Raw genomic sequence first — 13,465 nt, 5'->3', positions numbered from 1 at the left:
CAATCACAGTGAGGAGAAACTGTGCACCTGTCCTGTGTGGACTAAGTTTCAGGCAATCATCTGAACTGTCAGGACATAATCGCTGTCACACTGGGGAGAAAGTAAGAAAATTGCCATTTCAACTGGAAATTCATCAACACACTCACATTGAGGAATGGCCATTCATCTGCTCCAAGTGTGGGAAGGGGTTCACTCAGTCTTCTCAGCAGCAGGCACACCATTGAGTTCACACAGATAAAAGAACTTTTTAAATGTCCAGACTGTGGAAAGTGCGATAGAACTTCTGGGCAACTAATGCGCCATTGACGTGCTCACACAGAGGAGAGACCATTCAGGTGCTCTCACTGCGGCATTAAGTTCAGACAGTCATTTCAACTCACTTCACACCAGTGAGATCACACTGGGTAGAGGCTGAGAGCCTGCTCTAACTGTGGCAAGGCATTCATTCCGTCATCCAGCTGCAGATATATCAGCAACTTCAGACTGTTCCCCTGAGCTGAGTGAGAAGGCATTCTGTACCTTATCTTATGTGCAGAAACACAGGTGAGTTCACACAGGGGTGAGACGATTTCGTTGCACTGTGTTTAGGGAGGGACTTGCTCACTCTTCTGCCCTACTGGGGGGCCAGTGAGTCCACACTGATACCAGGCCTTTTAAATGTCCAGACTGTGGGAAGTGCTTTAAAAGTTCCAGGGAACTGATGTCCCATCAACATGTTCACAATGATGAGAAACCTTTCTGGTGCTGTCACTGCAGGACCAGGTTCATTCGATCATCTGACATCAAACATCAGTGAGTTCACACCAGGGAGTGGCTATTCACCTGCTCCGTGTGAAAGAAGGGTTTGCTCACTCATTCAACCTGCTGAGACACCGACGTGTTCATAAGAAACTACAGCAATGAGATTGTGCTGTTAACCACATCCAGGCCCAAGCCATGTTCACTGAGTCTGTTTCTGCTCAGGTTAATTAACCTGTGTGAGACAGGTTTGATATTTTGGTTAAAAGTCAAATAAATTAGCATTGTATTAGATACCTTGAGCCATTTTAACATCTCTGATGCAAGTTAGATCCTTTTTGAAGGGTTCACCCCCACTGTGGCATTTCACCGCCGGCCCTACTAAAGGTTAAAGGTTCAGAGAGTAAGAACTCCAGAAATGGACTGGAGGACAGTCAAGTTTCAGTATCTTAAGGAATAGCTGGTGAGAAACAAGAAAAAAACCTGACTGAAGTCTGAGCTTTCCTTGTCAGTGTACGTCTGGGGTGAATGATACCTGACTCCCTGATCTGTCTGACATTCAACTAGTTTGGTACAAGGTGAACTCAGTTTCTTCAAGAATAGGCACAAATATTCCACACAACTGAAGGTGACAAATGTAGCCATGAGAGAAGTAGAAAGGACTTTAAAAAGAAGATAGTGAATTATTGTTATAGAACGAACAAAATCGAAATATTGCTAAAAGAAACACAAAATTGAAACTTTCTGCCTTGCATTCGTTAGGATTAGAAGACAAGTAACCAAACTGAAACAGGGTAAACCAATTTATTGTGATTGAGAAGGATTGACATGGATATGGAGCAACAACTATCAGGATTTGGGTAAGCCAAGATGGAGGATGAGAAAAAGTTTTGGCTGAAAGAGGTGCTGGCTTTTGGGGTATTTTTGGTGTTGGAAGGGAGCTCCTCAAATTCCACAAGCAGTAATTACTGCTCTTAAGCTGTTGCATTGTTTTGGAATTTTGGGAGAAAAGGAGGAAGAGAACAAAGGTAGCGACCACATGTTCAGGGAGAGAGAGAGAGAGAGAGAGAGAGAGAGAGAGAGAGAAAGAAACCTACACTGCTGACTGATACCGCAGTGAATCTGCACAGTTACTGCCTTTGCTGTTTGAGTTTAAGTATTTCTGGACATCGGAGTGACTGAAAAAATAATTAACAAACAGTGAAATTCACAGCTGACATTGGAGGAACCTGTTGGGAGAGCTCACAGAACAGGAACATATAAGTGCATGGTTTTTAAGTGTAATATTAATAGTGAGCAGAGTGGGTTCTTTTTTTCTTTTGTTTTGAGATCTGTCCATTATTTAAATTTAAAAATATGAAATATAGATACTTAGTTAGACTGGATCAGTGTTTTTTTAAGAGCCTAAGACTATGCTATTTTCTGTAGATTGTTAAGGTACAAAGATGTCCTTGGGTAGAGTGATGTGCTCTTCCTGTCGGCTGTTCGACATTAGGGAGAGTTTCCTTATTACTGATGATTATGTCAGCAGTAAGTGTGTTTGGTTTCGAATCCTATCACATCGCATTGATCAATTGGTGCGGCAGTTTGAGGCAATGAGGAATTTGCAGGAGCTAGGGGCATCTGACGGATGGTAGTTTATAGGAAGGGAGAAAAACCGCAGATACAGTCAGGTGGATGGATTCCTGCCAGGAAAAGTAGGAGAGGGAGGCAGGTAATGCAGGAGTCTACTGTGGCTAACCCCACCTCAAACAAGTATGTTGTTTTGGAAAGTTTAGGGGGTGATTGCCTTTCAGGAGAATGCAGCATGAACAGCCTAGTTTCTGGGACCGAGACAGGCTCTAATGTAATGAGGTAATGTCAGGTACCAAGCGATCGATTGTGATAGTGGACTTTCTAGTCAGAGGCACAGACATTGTTTCTGCGGCCAACAGTGAGAAATCAGAATGGTGTGTTGTCTCCCTGTTTCCAGGATCAAGGCAGAATATTCTCAAAGGGCAGTGGTACCAGCAGCAGGTCACTGTGCACATTGGAATGAATGACACAGGAAGGAAAAAGGAGGAGATTCTGCAGAGAGGATATAGAAAGTTAGGCAGGAATTTTAAAAGGTGGTCCTCGATGGTAGTAATATCTGGATTACTCCCGATGCTTTGAGCTAGTGAGGCTAGGAATAGGAGGATCGAGCAGATGAACGTCTGGGTAAAAGTGAAGACTGCAGATGTTGGAGGTCAGAGTCGAGAATGTGTTGCTGGAAAAATACAACAGATCAGGCAGCATTCGAGTAGCAGGAGAATCGACATTTTAGGAAAAAGCCCTTCATCAGGACAGAGGCAGTGAGCCAAGGGGTTGGCGAGATAAATGGGAGGGGGGTGGGGCTGGGGTAAGGTAGCTGAGAGTGCACTAGGTTGATGGAGTTGGGGGTAAAGGTGAAATGTTGGAGTGGATAGGTGGGAAGGAAGATTGACAGGTAGGACAGGTCATGAGGCCAGTGCCAATTTGGAAGGTTGGGACTGGGATTGGGAGGGGAGGGGAAGTGAGGAAACTGGTGAAATCCACATTGATAGCGTGTATTTGCAGTGTCCCAAGGCAGAATGTGAGGCGTTCTTTCTCCAGGCGTTGGTTGGTTAGGGTTAAGTGATAGAGGAGGCCTAGGACCTGCATGTCTTCGGCAGAGTGAGAGGGGGAGTTGAGGTTTTCAGCCATATGAGAGGGGGTTGGTTGGTCTGGGTGTCCTGGCGATGTTTTCTGAAGCGCTCAGCAAGTAGGCATCCTACATCCCTGATGTAGAGGTGACTGCATCGGGAGCAACCGATACAGTAAATGACATGTGTGGAAGTGCAGCTAAAGCTCTGATGGATGTGCAAGGTTGTTTCAGGGTATTTGACGGAAGTGAGAGGGAGTTGTGGGCACAGGTATTGCTATTCTTGCGTTGGCAGAGTAAGGTGCTGGGAGGGGAGGGTGGGTTGGTGGGGTGTGGACCTGACAAGGGAGTTGTGGAGAAAATGATCTTTACAGAAAGCAGACAAGCATGTGGAGGGAAATATATCTCTGGTGCTGGGGTCCATTTGTAGGGCAGAAATGGCAGACGATGATGAAATGTATCTGGAGGTTGGTGGGATGGAAGGTGAAGACCAGGGAGGTTCTGTCCTTGTTTAGCTGTGGGAGCCGGTGGGTTTGCAGAAGATGTCAGTGTTGAGTTGGACACTGTTGATGGAGATGGAGAGGTCCAGGAAGGGGAGGGAGGGCAGTGTCCAAGATGAATGTGTAGCTGTGGAGCTGGTGTATGGGAGAAGGATTCACATTTTAGATAATTGGAAGCTCTTCTCTGGTCGAAGTGACCGATACAAGAAGGATGTATTGCACCTGAATTGGAAGGGGACTAATATATACTGGAAGGGAGATTGCTGCAGCTGCTTGGGAGGATTGAAAGTACTAAGCTAGGGAGGTGGTGTCGGGGAGGGGGGTGGGGGGGTGGATGGGTAGGACCCAGGGCCTAGTGATGAAAGAGATTAATCTGAGACTGGTACAGTTGGGAAGAGGAGCAAGTCAAACAGTCAGGGCAGGCCGGGACAAAGCAGCAAACAAGGTAGGACTGATAAATCAACCTGCATTTACTTCAATGCAAGAGGCCTAACAGGGAAGGCAGATGACCTCAGGGCATGGTTAGGAACATGGGACTGGGATATCAGAGCAATTACAGAATCATGGCTCAGGGATGGACAGGACTGGCAGCTTAATGTTCCCGGATACAAATGCGACAGGAAGGATAGAAAGGGAGGCAAGACAGGAGGAGTTGTGCCATTTTTGAAAAGGGATAGCATTACAGCTGTACTGAGGGAGGATATTCCTGGGAATACATCTGGGAAGTCATTTTGGTGGAAGTGAGAAATAAGAAAGGATTATAACCTTTTTGGGATTGTACTATAGAGCTTCACATAGTCAGCAGGAAATTGAGAAACAAATTTGTAAGGAGATCTCAGTTATCTGTAAGAACAATAGGGTGGTTATGGTAGGGGATTTTAACTTTCTAACTGTAGACTGGGACTGGCATAGTGTTAAGGGTTTAGATAGAGAGGAATTTGTTAAGTGTGTACAAGAAGATTTTCTGATTCAGTATGTGGATGTATCTGCTACAGAAGGTGCAAAACTTGACCTACTCTTGGGAAATAAGGCAGGGCAGGTGAGTGAGCTGTCAGTGGGGGAGCACTTTGGGGCCAGCGACCATAATTCTATTCGTTTTAAAATAGTGATGGAAAAGGATAGACAGGATCTAACTGTTAAAATTCTAAATTGGATAAAGGACAATTTTGGCAGTGTTAGGCGAAAACTTTGAAAAGGTAATTGGGTGCGGATTTTTGCAGGTAAAGGGATGGCTGGAAAACGAGAAGCCTTCAAAAATGAGATAATGAGACAGTGTGTTCCTGTTGGGGTGAAAGGCAAGGCTGGTAGGTGTGAGGAAAGCTGGATGACTAGAGAAGTTGAAGGTTTGGTCAAGAAAAAGAAGGAAGCATATTACAGGTATAGACAGAATAGATCGAGTGAATCCTTAGAGTATAAAGGAAGTAGGAGTATACTTAAGAGGGAAATCAAGAGAGCAAAAATGGGGTTAAGGAGAATCCAAAATGATTCTACAAATACATTAAGGATAAAGGGATAACTAAGAAGACAATAGGGCCCTTCAAGGATCAGCAAGGCAGCCAATGTGTCGAACCGCAAGTGATGGGGGAGATACTAAAGGAGTATTTGCATCAATGTTTACTGTGGAGAAGGACATGGTAAATATAGAATGTAAGGAAATAGATAGTGACATCTTCAAAAATGTCCAGATTACAGAGCAGGAGGTGCTGGATGTCTTAAACTACATAAAGGTGGATAAATCCTCAGGACCTGATATGGTGTACCCTTGAACTCTGGGGGAAGCTAGGGAAGTGATTGCTGGGCCCATTGCTGAGATATTTGTATCATCGATAGTCACAGGTGAGGTGCTAGAAGACAGCAGGTTGGCTAACATGGTGCCACTGTTTAAGAAAGGTGGTATGGAAAGCCAGGGAACTATAGCCCAGTGAGCCTGACATGATTGGTGGGCATGTTGCAATTGGAGGGAATCCTGAGGGGCAGGATGTACATGTATTTGGAAAGACGAAGACTGATTAGAGATAGTCAGCATTGCTTTGTGCATGGGAAATCATGTCTCACAAACTTGATTGAGTTTCTTGAATAAGTAACAAAGAGAATTAGTGAGGCAGAGCAATGGACGTGATTTATATGAACCTAAGTATGGCATTCGACAAAGTTATTCGTGGGAGACTGGTTAGCAAGGTTAGATCTCATGGTATACAGGGAAAACTAGCCACTTAGATGCAGAACTGGCTTGAAGGCAGAAGACAGAGGGTGGTGGTGGAGGGTTGTTTTTCAGACTGGAGGTCTGTGACCAGTGGAGTGCCACAAGGATCGTTGCTGGGTTCACTGCTTTTCATCATTTATATGTAAGATTTGGATGTGAACATAGAAGGTATATGTAGCAAATTTGCAGAAGATACCAAGATTGTAGGTGTAGTGGACAGCGAAGAAGGTTACCTCAGAGTACAACGGGATCTTGATCAGATGGACCAAAGGTTGGTAGATGGAGTTCAATTTAGATAAATGCAAGGTGCTGCATTTTGGAAACGCAAAGCAGTGGACTTACGCACTTCATGGTATGGTCCTGGGGAATGTTGTTGATCAAAGAGACCTTGGAGTGCAGGTTCACAGTTCCTTGGAAATGGAGTCTCAGGAAGACAGGATAGTGAAGAGGGATTGAGTATGCTTACATTTATTGGTCAGAGCATTGAGTATAGAAGTTGGGGGGTCATGTTGCGGCTATACAGGGTACTGGTTAGGCCACCTTTGGAATATTGCATGCAATGCTGGTCTCCCTCCTAAAGGAAGGCTGTTGCGAAACTAGAAAGGGTTTGGAAAAGATTTACAAGGATGTTACCAGGGTTGGAGTGTTTGAGCGACAAGGCGAGACTGAAGAAACTGAGGCTGGTTTCCTTGGAGCGTCGGTGGCTGAGGGGTGACCTTATAGAGGTTTGTAAAATCATGAGGGGCATAGTTAGGGTAAATAAGGTTGTCTTTGTTTAAAGGCAGATGTTCTAGGTATGATACAACTGGTTAAACCTTTCAGCTTTAAGCCAAACAGAATTTATTTAAACACTACGGTTGAAACACAAACAAAAGAAAGTGGCATTTAGAATAACAATGATTGGAAAACATAACCGACTACTTGATACAGTAACTTACTAATTTCCTGTTCCAATGTTGTAACATCTCATGAACACATCCCTCAGCAAAAAGGTAAATTCAAACTCGTATTCTTATAGGCATGAGGGAACAACATCCAGAGAAATGTCCGAGTGGTCAGTTTGGAATCATTTACTGAAGCTTGCAACCTTCTGATACTCAAAACATCTTCATATTGCTGCAGCTTAACCAAAACTAGAAGAACCTGAACTGGAGAACTGGCCATGCCTTTTCTATTGTTAAACTGTTTCTAAGAAAAACCTAAAGGCACTCTAGACTCTTTTTGGCACCTCTGCCTTTACAAAAAAACACAGGACAAAATAACCTTTTTAAAGTGACAGCATCCTCACACCACCACACCCCCCACTGCCCCTACTCCCCCTGCCCCCTTGACACACACATACGTGTGCATGGTCTCTCTCTCTCTCTCTCTCTCACTCACTCACTCGCTCTCTATCTCTCTCTCTCTCATGCACACTCACAGGCATGGTGTTTTCTCTCTCTCTCTCTCTCTCTCTCTCTCTCTCTCTCTCTCTCTCTCTCTTTCTCACAAATACAATGAACTGTTTTCTTTTATTCATTTTATGGGTTGTGGGTGTCACTGGCTGGCCAGCATTTATTGCCCTTGAGAAGGTGGTGGTGAGCTGCCTTCTTGAACTGCTGTGGTCCACCTGCTGTTAACTCCCAATGCCATTAGGGAGGGAATTCCAGGACTTTGACCCAGCAAAAGTGAAGGCAATATATTTCCAAGTCAGGATAGTGTATGACATTTTTTTAGATTAGATTACTTACAGTGTGGAAACAGGCCCTTCGGCCCAACAAGTCCACACCGAAACTCTGAAGAGCAACCCACCCAGACCCATTCCTCTACATTTACCCCTTCACCTAACACTACAGGCAATTTAGCATGGCCAATTCACTTAACCTGCACATCTTTGGACTGTTGGAGGAAACCGGAGCACCCGGAGAAAACCCACACAGACACGGAGAGAATGTGCAAACTCCACACAGACAGTTGCCTGAGACAGGAATTGAACCCGGGTCTCTGACGCTGTGAAGCAGCAGTGCTGACCACTGTGCCACCGACTTGGAGGGGAACTGGAGATGGTGGAGTTCTCATATATCTGATGCCCTTGTCCTTCTATATGGAAGTGGTTGTGAGTTTGGAAAGTGCTGTCTGAGGATCTTTTGTAAATTTCTGCAGTGCATCTTGTAAATTATAGCAACAGCAGTGTGTTCTGAGCATGTGTGGTGGAGGGAGTGGACGCTTGTGGATGTGGTGCCAATCAAGTGGGCTGCTTTGTCCTGGATGGTAGCAAGCTTCTTGAGTGTTGATGGGGCTGCACCCATCCAGGCAAGTTTGGAGTATTCCATCACACTTCCGACTTGTGCATTGTAGATGGTAGACTGGTGCAGTATTACTCGCTGCAGTATTTCCAACTTCTGACCTGCTCTTGTAGCTAATGTGTTTGTGGTAAGTGCAGTTGAGTTTCTGGTCAATGATTACCCCCAGGATGTTGATATTATGGGATTCAGTGATGGTAATACCATTGAATGCCAAGGGGCGGTGGTTGGATTGTCTTTTTTTTATGGTAATAGCCTGGCATTTGTGTGGCACCAATGTAACTTGCCATTTGTCAGCCCATACCTGGATATTGTCTAAATCTTGTAGCATTTGAATATGGATGACACCAGTATCTGAGGAGTCGTGAATGGTGCTGAACGTAATGCAATCATCGGCGAACATCCCCACTTCTGACCTTGTGATGGAGGGGAAGGTCATTGATGAAGCAATTGAAGATGGTCGGGGTGAGGACACTCACCTGAGGGACTCCTGCATAGACGTCTTGGACCTGAGGTGACTAACCTCCAACAACCACATTCATTTTCCTATTTGTCAAGTCTGACTCCAACCGTCAGAAAGTTTGCAACCAACATGCATTGATTCCATTTTTCCTAGGGCTCCTTGAAGCCACATTCAATCGAATGTAGCCTTGATGCCAAGGCCTGTCACTCTCACCTTATCTCAAGCATTCAGCTGTTTTGTCCGTATTTGGATCAAGGCTCTAATGAGGTCAGGAGCTGAGTAGCTTTGTGTAATTAGGCAGAGCTAACACTGGGGCAATGGCTAACACAGCTTTCAGGCTATCAAATGCCTCCAGATGTTCTACTGTCCACTAAAATATCCGGCACTTCTTCAATTAGTCAGTCAGTGGAGCAACCACATTGCTACAATTTGGTGCAAACTTCTGGTAAACCTGTTCACTCCCAGGAATCATAGTCCTCCTGTCTTTGTCAATGTTATGGTCGGGGCCATCTGTCCATGCCTGGCAACTTGTCCAGGGACATGACTCCGACTTTGGCGAATCCATACTTAGTCAGGTTTATCACCAGCCTGCCTCCCAAAGTCAGTAAAATAGTTCCAATAAATGCTGCACATGTTCCTTCCATGTGTAACTTCGAGGTCACAAGGTTGTCGATGTACACCATACAATTGGATAACCCAGAATTTAATTTATTGGTTAGTCTTTCAAATGTGGCTGGTGCATTTTCCAAACCAAATTGCATGACTTCAATGATTTGGATGCGAGCATAAGAGGTACAGTTTGTAAGTTTGCAGATGACACCAAAATTGGAGGTGTACTGGACAGTGAAGAGGATTACCTCAGATTACAATAGGATCTTAACCAGATGGGCCAATGGACTGAGAAGTGGCAGATGGAGTTTAATTCAGATAAATGCGAGGTGCTGCATTTTGGGAAAGCAAATCTTAGCAGAACTTATACACTTAATGGTAAGGTCCGAGGGAGTGTTACTGAACAAAGAGACCTTGGAGTGCAGGTTCACAGCTCCTTGAAAGTGGAATAACAGATAGATAGAATAGTGAAAAAGGTGTTTGGTATGCTTTCTTTTATTGGTCAGAGTATTAAGTACAGGAATTGGGAGGTTATGTTGCAGCTGTACAGGACAATGGTTAGGCCACTGTTGGAATATTGTGTACAATTCTGGTCTCCTTCCTATAGGAAAGATGTTGTGAAACTTGACAATGTTCAGAATAGATTGACAAGGATGTTGCCAGGGCTGGAGGCTTTGAGCTCCAGGGAGAGGCTGAACAGGTTTGGGCTGTTTTCCCTGGACCATCGGTGGTTGAGGGGTGACCTGATAGAGGTTTACAAAATCATGAGGGGCATTGATAGGATAAGTAGACAAAGTCTTTTCCCCTGGGGTCGGGGAGTTCAGAACTAGAGGGCATAGGTTTAGGGTGAGAGAGGAAAGATATAAACGAGACCTAAGGGGCAACTTTTTCACACAGAGGGTGGTACGTGTATAGAATGAGCTGCCAGAGGAAGTGGTGGAGGCTGGTATAATTGCAACATTTAAATGGCATCTGGATGGGTATATAAATAGGAAGGGTTTGGAGGGTTATAGGCCAGGCGCTGTCAGCTGAGACTACTTTGGGTTGGGATATCTGGTTGGTATGGATGGGTTGGACCAAAGGGTCAGTTTCCATGCTGTACATCTCTATGACTCTATGACTTTAAGTTGGTAATGTCCATTCATTGTGACAAAAGCCGAAATTGTCTTCATTCCTTCCGATAAAGGTACCTACCAGTATCCTCTGAGCAAGGCCAAATTACAAATGCTTGTTCTACCTTTTCAATACAGTTTTCTCAATGTGGAATCGGATATGAATCAAACTCTAACTTTGCAATAGTCGGCACACAATCATCTGGCTGTGGCACCATTACTATGACTGAGCTCCAGTTGCTGCAACTCACTTTGATGCTGTTGTTTTGGAACATGCGTTCAAGTTGTCTTTGAACCTATACCAACTTTCTTTGGCGTAACTCTATAAGGATATCGCTTAATTGGAACAGCATTTCCTATATCTACATCATTTGTACTTCCCAGCTTATTCCCACATATCTCACCATGCAATAGTAATAACTCTTTCAGGTCATTTTGATTTCCTGGGGAAGATAACTCAATAATTTAGACCAAATTTTGAGAACGTCCTCATTGTCCATTTTAATTTGAGGAAAGTCCAATTCAGAATCCTCTGAACTCACTTCATCACTCGTGTTTGATCTAGTGACACATTCTTCTTTTACTTTCTTTCTCGATTGTTATGGACCAGGCTAGACCCCTCAAAACATTTCAAGAAGGTAGCCCAGACCCTAACTTTGCTAGTTGTTTTGAGAAGGTGTACAGTGGATATTCAAGGAGAGAATCAGCTGGTCAAAACACCTCATTTTAAACCAAACAGGATTTATTTACAAGATTACTGAATGAAACACAAAGAACAGAAAACAGAATACTGAATAACTTATCCTATCCTAAAACCTAACAGTTTATCTGTTCCAAGATACTTGCAACATCCCCATAAACACCCCTTGGCACAAAAGGTCAAATCAAACACAAGTTATCACAGGATAGACGGCTGAGAGAGATTGTCAGCCTGGACCTGCTTCTTTGGGTCCAGCAGCCTTTCTTCACACAAATGCTAATAAAAGCCAAACCTGAGAGCAGCTGAGCTGGGAGAACTGGCCGCTCCCCTTTCATTATGCAAGTGTTTGTTTTTTAAGCGTGAAAGCATTCTGCCTGAGTATCTGTTAGCTATTGTCAAATTGGCCCTAAAACCCTTCCAAACTCAGACTTTTCCGAACCTGTGTTTTTATGACCTCCAGAAGGAAAAAAATGAATGACAACCTAACCTTGTTAAAGGAACAGCTTTGTCGCACTATCACAATACCTTTTGAGTATGTTCACATGACACTCTGAGATTTCTTTCTATCTGCAGTCCTTATCAAATAATTCAACTCACTCAACTTCCTTTCACTTTGATAAGTTCCACTAAATCTTGCTTTTAAAGGTTCACCTCCCACTGGAAGTAACACTAACACTTTATCTCTGTTCACAAAATTGCAAATTTTCGATCTTTTGTCTGCTTCCTGCTTCATGACATACTGTGCTACTTTTAAATGCCATCTAGCCAACTCCCCCACTCAATTTATTCATTCTGTAAAATTTGACGCACAGTTCAAATTTATGGTAGCTGAACTCTGACTCACTAATTGTTCCTTATTTAATTCCAGTGGTCCTCTCAGCTCATGCCCCAAAACTCATTCAAATGGACTGAATGTGGTAGGTTCATTTAGTACATCCCTATTGGCAAGATGTACAAGTGGAATTCCTTTATCCAGTTGGTTGGATTGTCTTGATAATAAGCCCTCAATATGGTCATCGCTAAACTCACTAATACTCTTAAAGTTTCATGCCACCTTTCTAACACTCCCTGGCATCCTTGTTAGGAAGTAGTAGAATTGAATTGTTTTTTCCTAAGCTACCCATAACTTCCATGCATAAATTTGATGTAAAATTTGACCCTTGATCTACATGTATTTCTGTGGGTAGTTTATATCGAGTTAAACATTGGGGTAACTCTTCTACAATCCTTCTAGCAGTGGTATTGCACAAATGGAATGGCCTCTGCAAATCTAATGGACTCAATTATTATTGTTAACAAATCCTGATCCCACTTTTTGTTTTATGTAGGGGTCCTACTCAATCAATTAAGCCTCTTGTAAACGTTTCCTCAAATGCAGGGGTGGGTATTAAAGGTGCTGCTGGTTTTATTCCTGCTTGAGGCTTTCCGGTTGCATGACAGGTATGGCATTTCTGGCAAATTTCAACTCTTAATGCAGTCTAGGCCAGTAAAAATGTTCTTGGATTTTGGTGAGTTTTATCACTCCTAAAATCACCCACTGGTAGCTCATATGCTCCCTGCCACACCTCTTTTCTATGAGCCCAGTAATGAATTTCTGCCACTTTCCCATCTGCCTGAATATGCGATGGTCTCCCTTTCCTCATCAAGACATCATTTTAAAGTTAGTAAAATTTCGGAATACATTCAGATTCTTCTTCTGTGTATGCTTTTCAATATATTGCTTCAGGTTTTCATCTTTCTATTGTAGCTGAGTCAATTTCTCTGAACTAAAAATATCCATTTGTTCGTCACCTGTTCTTGTCTTGTCTGAGCCATTCAATCTAATATGATCTCTGATAATTCTGCTTTAACTTGCTTATCTGCACTCTTTGTTTTCTTCTACTGTGTCAACTGGGGGCTTTGTGACCTTGTTATCAATCTGTTAATGTTCTCCAATTCTTTCATGATTCACATAACAATGTATTTTATTGTATTTTATTTAGAACATGAGATAATCCATCCACAAGAATGTTGATTTATTGCGTTCTATTAGAATGATTACTAAGTTATTGATTTTCACTGCCCAATTCCAACAGCAAACCTTGTCACAACAATTGTCTTTACTTCTGACCGAAAAGTCGGCGTTTCGGGCAGGAAGCTCCATGAAAGGCTTATGCCCGAAACATTGACTCTCCTACTCCTTGGATATGCTGCCTGACCCGCTGTGCTTTTCCAGCA

The sequence above is a fragment of the Chiloscyllium plagiosum genome, unplaced genomic scaffold (genome assembly GCF_037043375.1).
Source record: "Chiloscyllium plagiosum isolate Xiang-an unplaced genomic scaffold, Cpla_swu_hap1 HiC_scaffold_40, whole genome shotgun sequence".
Classification (NCBI taxonomy): Eukaryota; Metazoa; Chordata; class Chondrichthyes; order Orectolobiformes; family Hemiscylliidae; genus Chiloscyllium; species Chiloscyllium plagiosum.
This window is presented reverse-complemented; position numbering follows the sequence as displayed.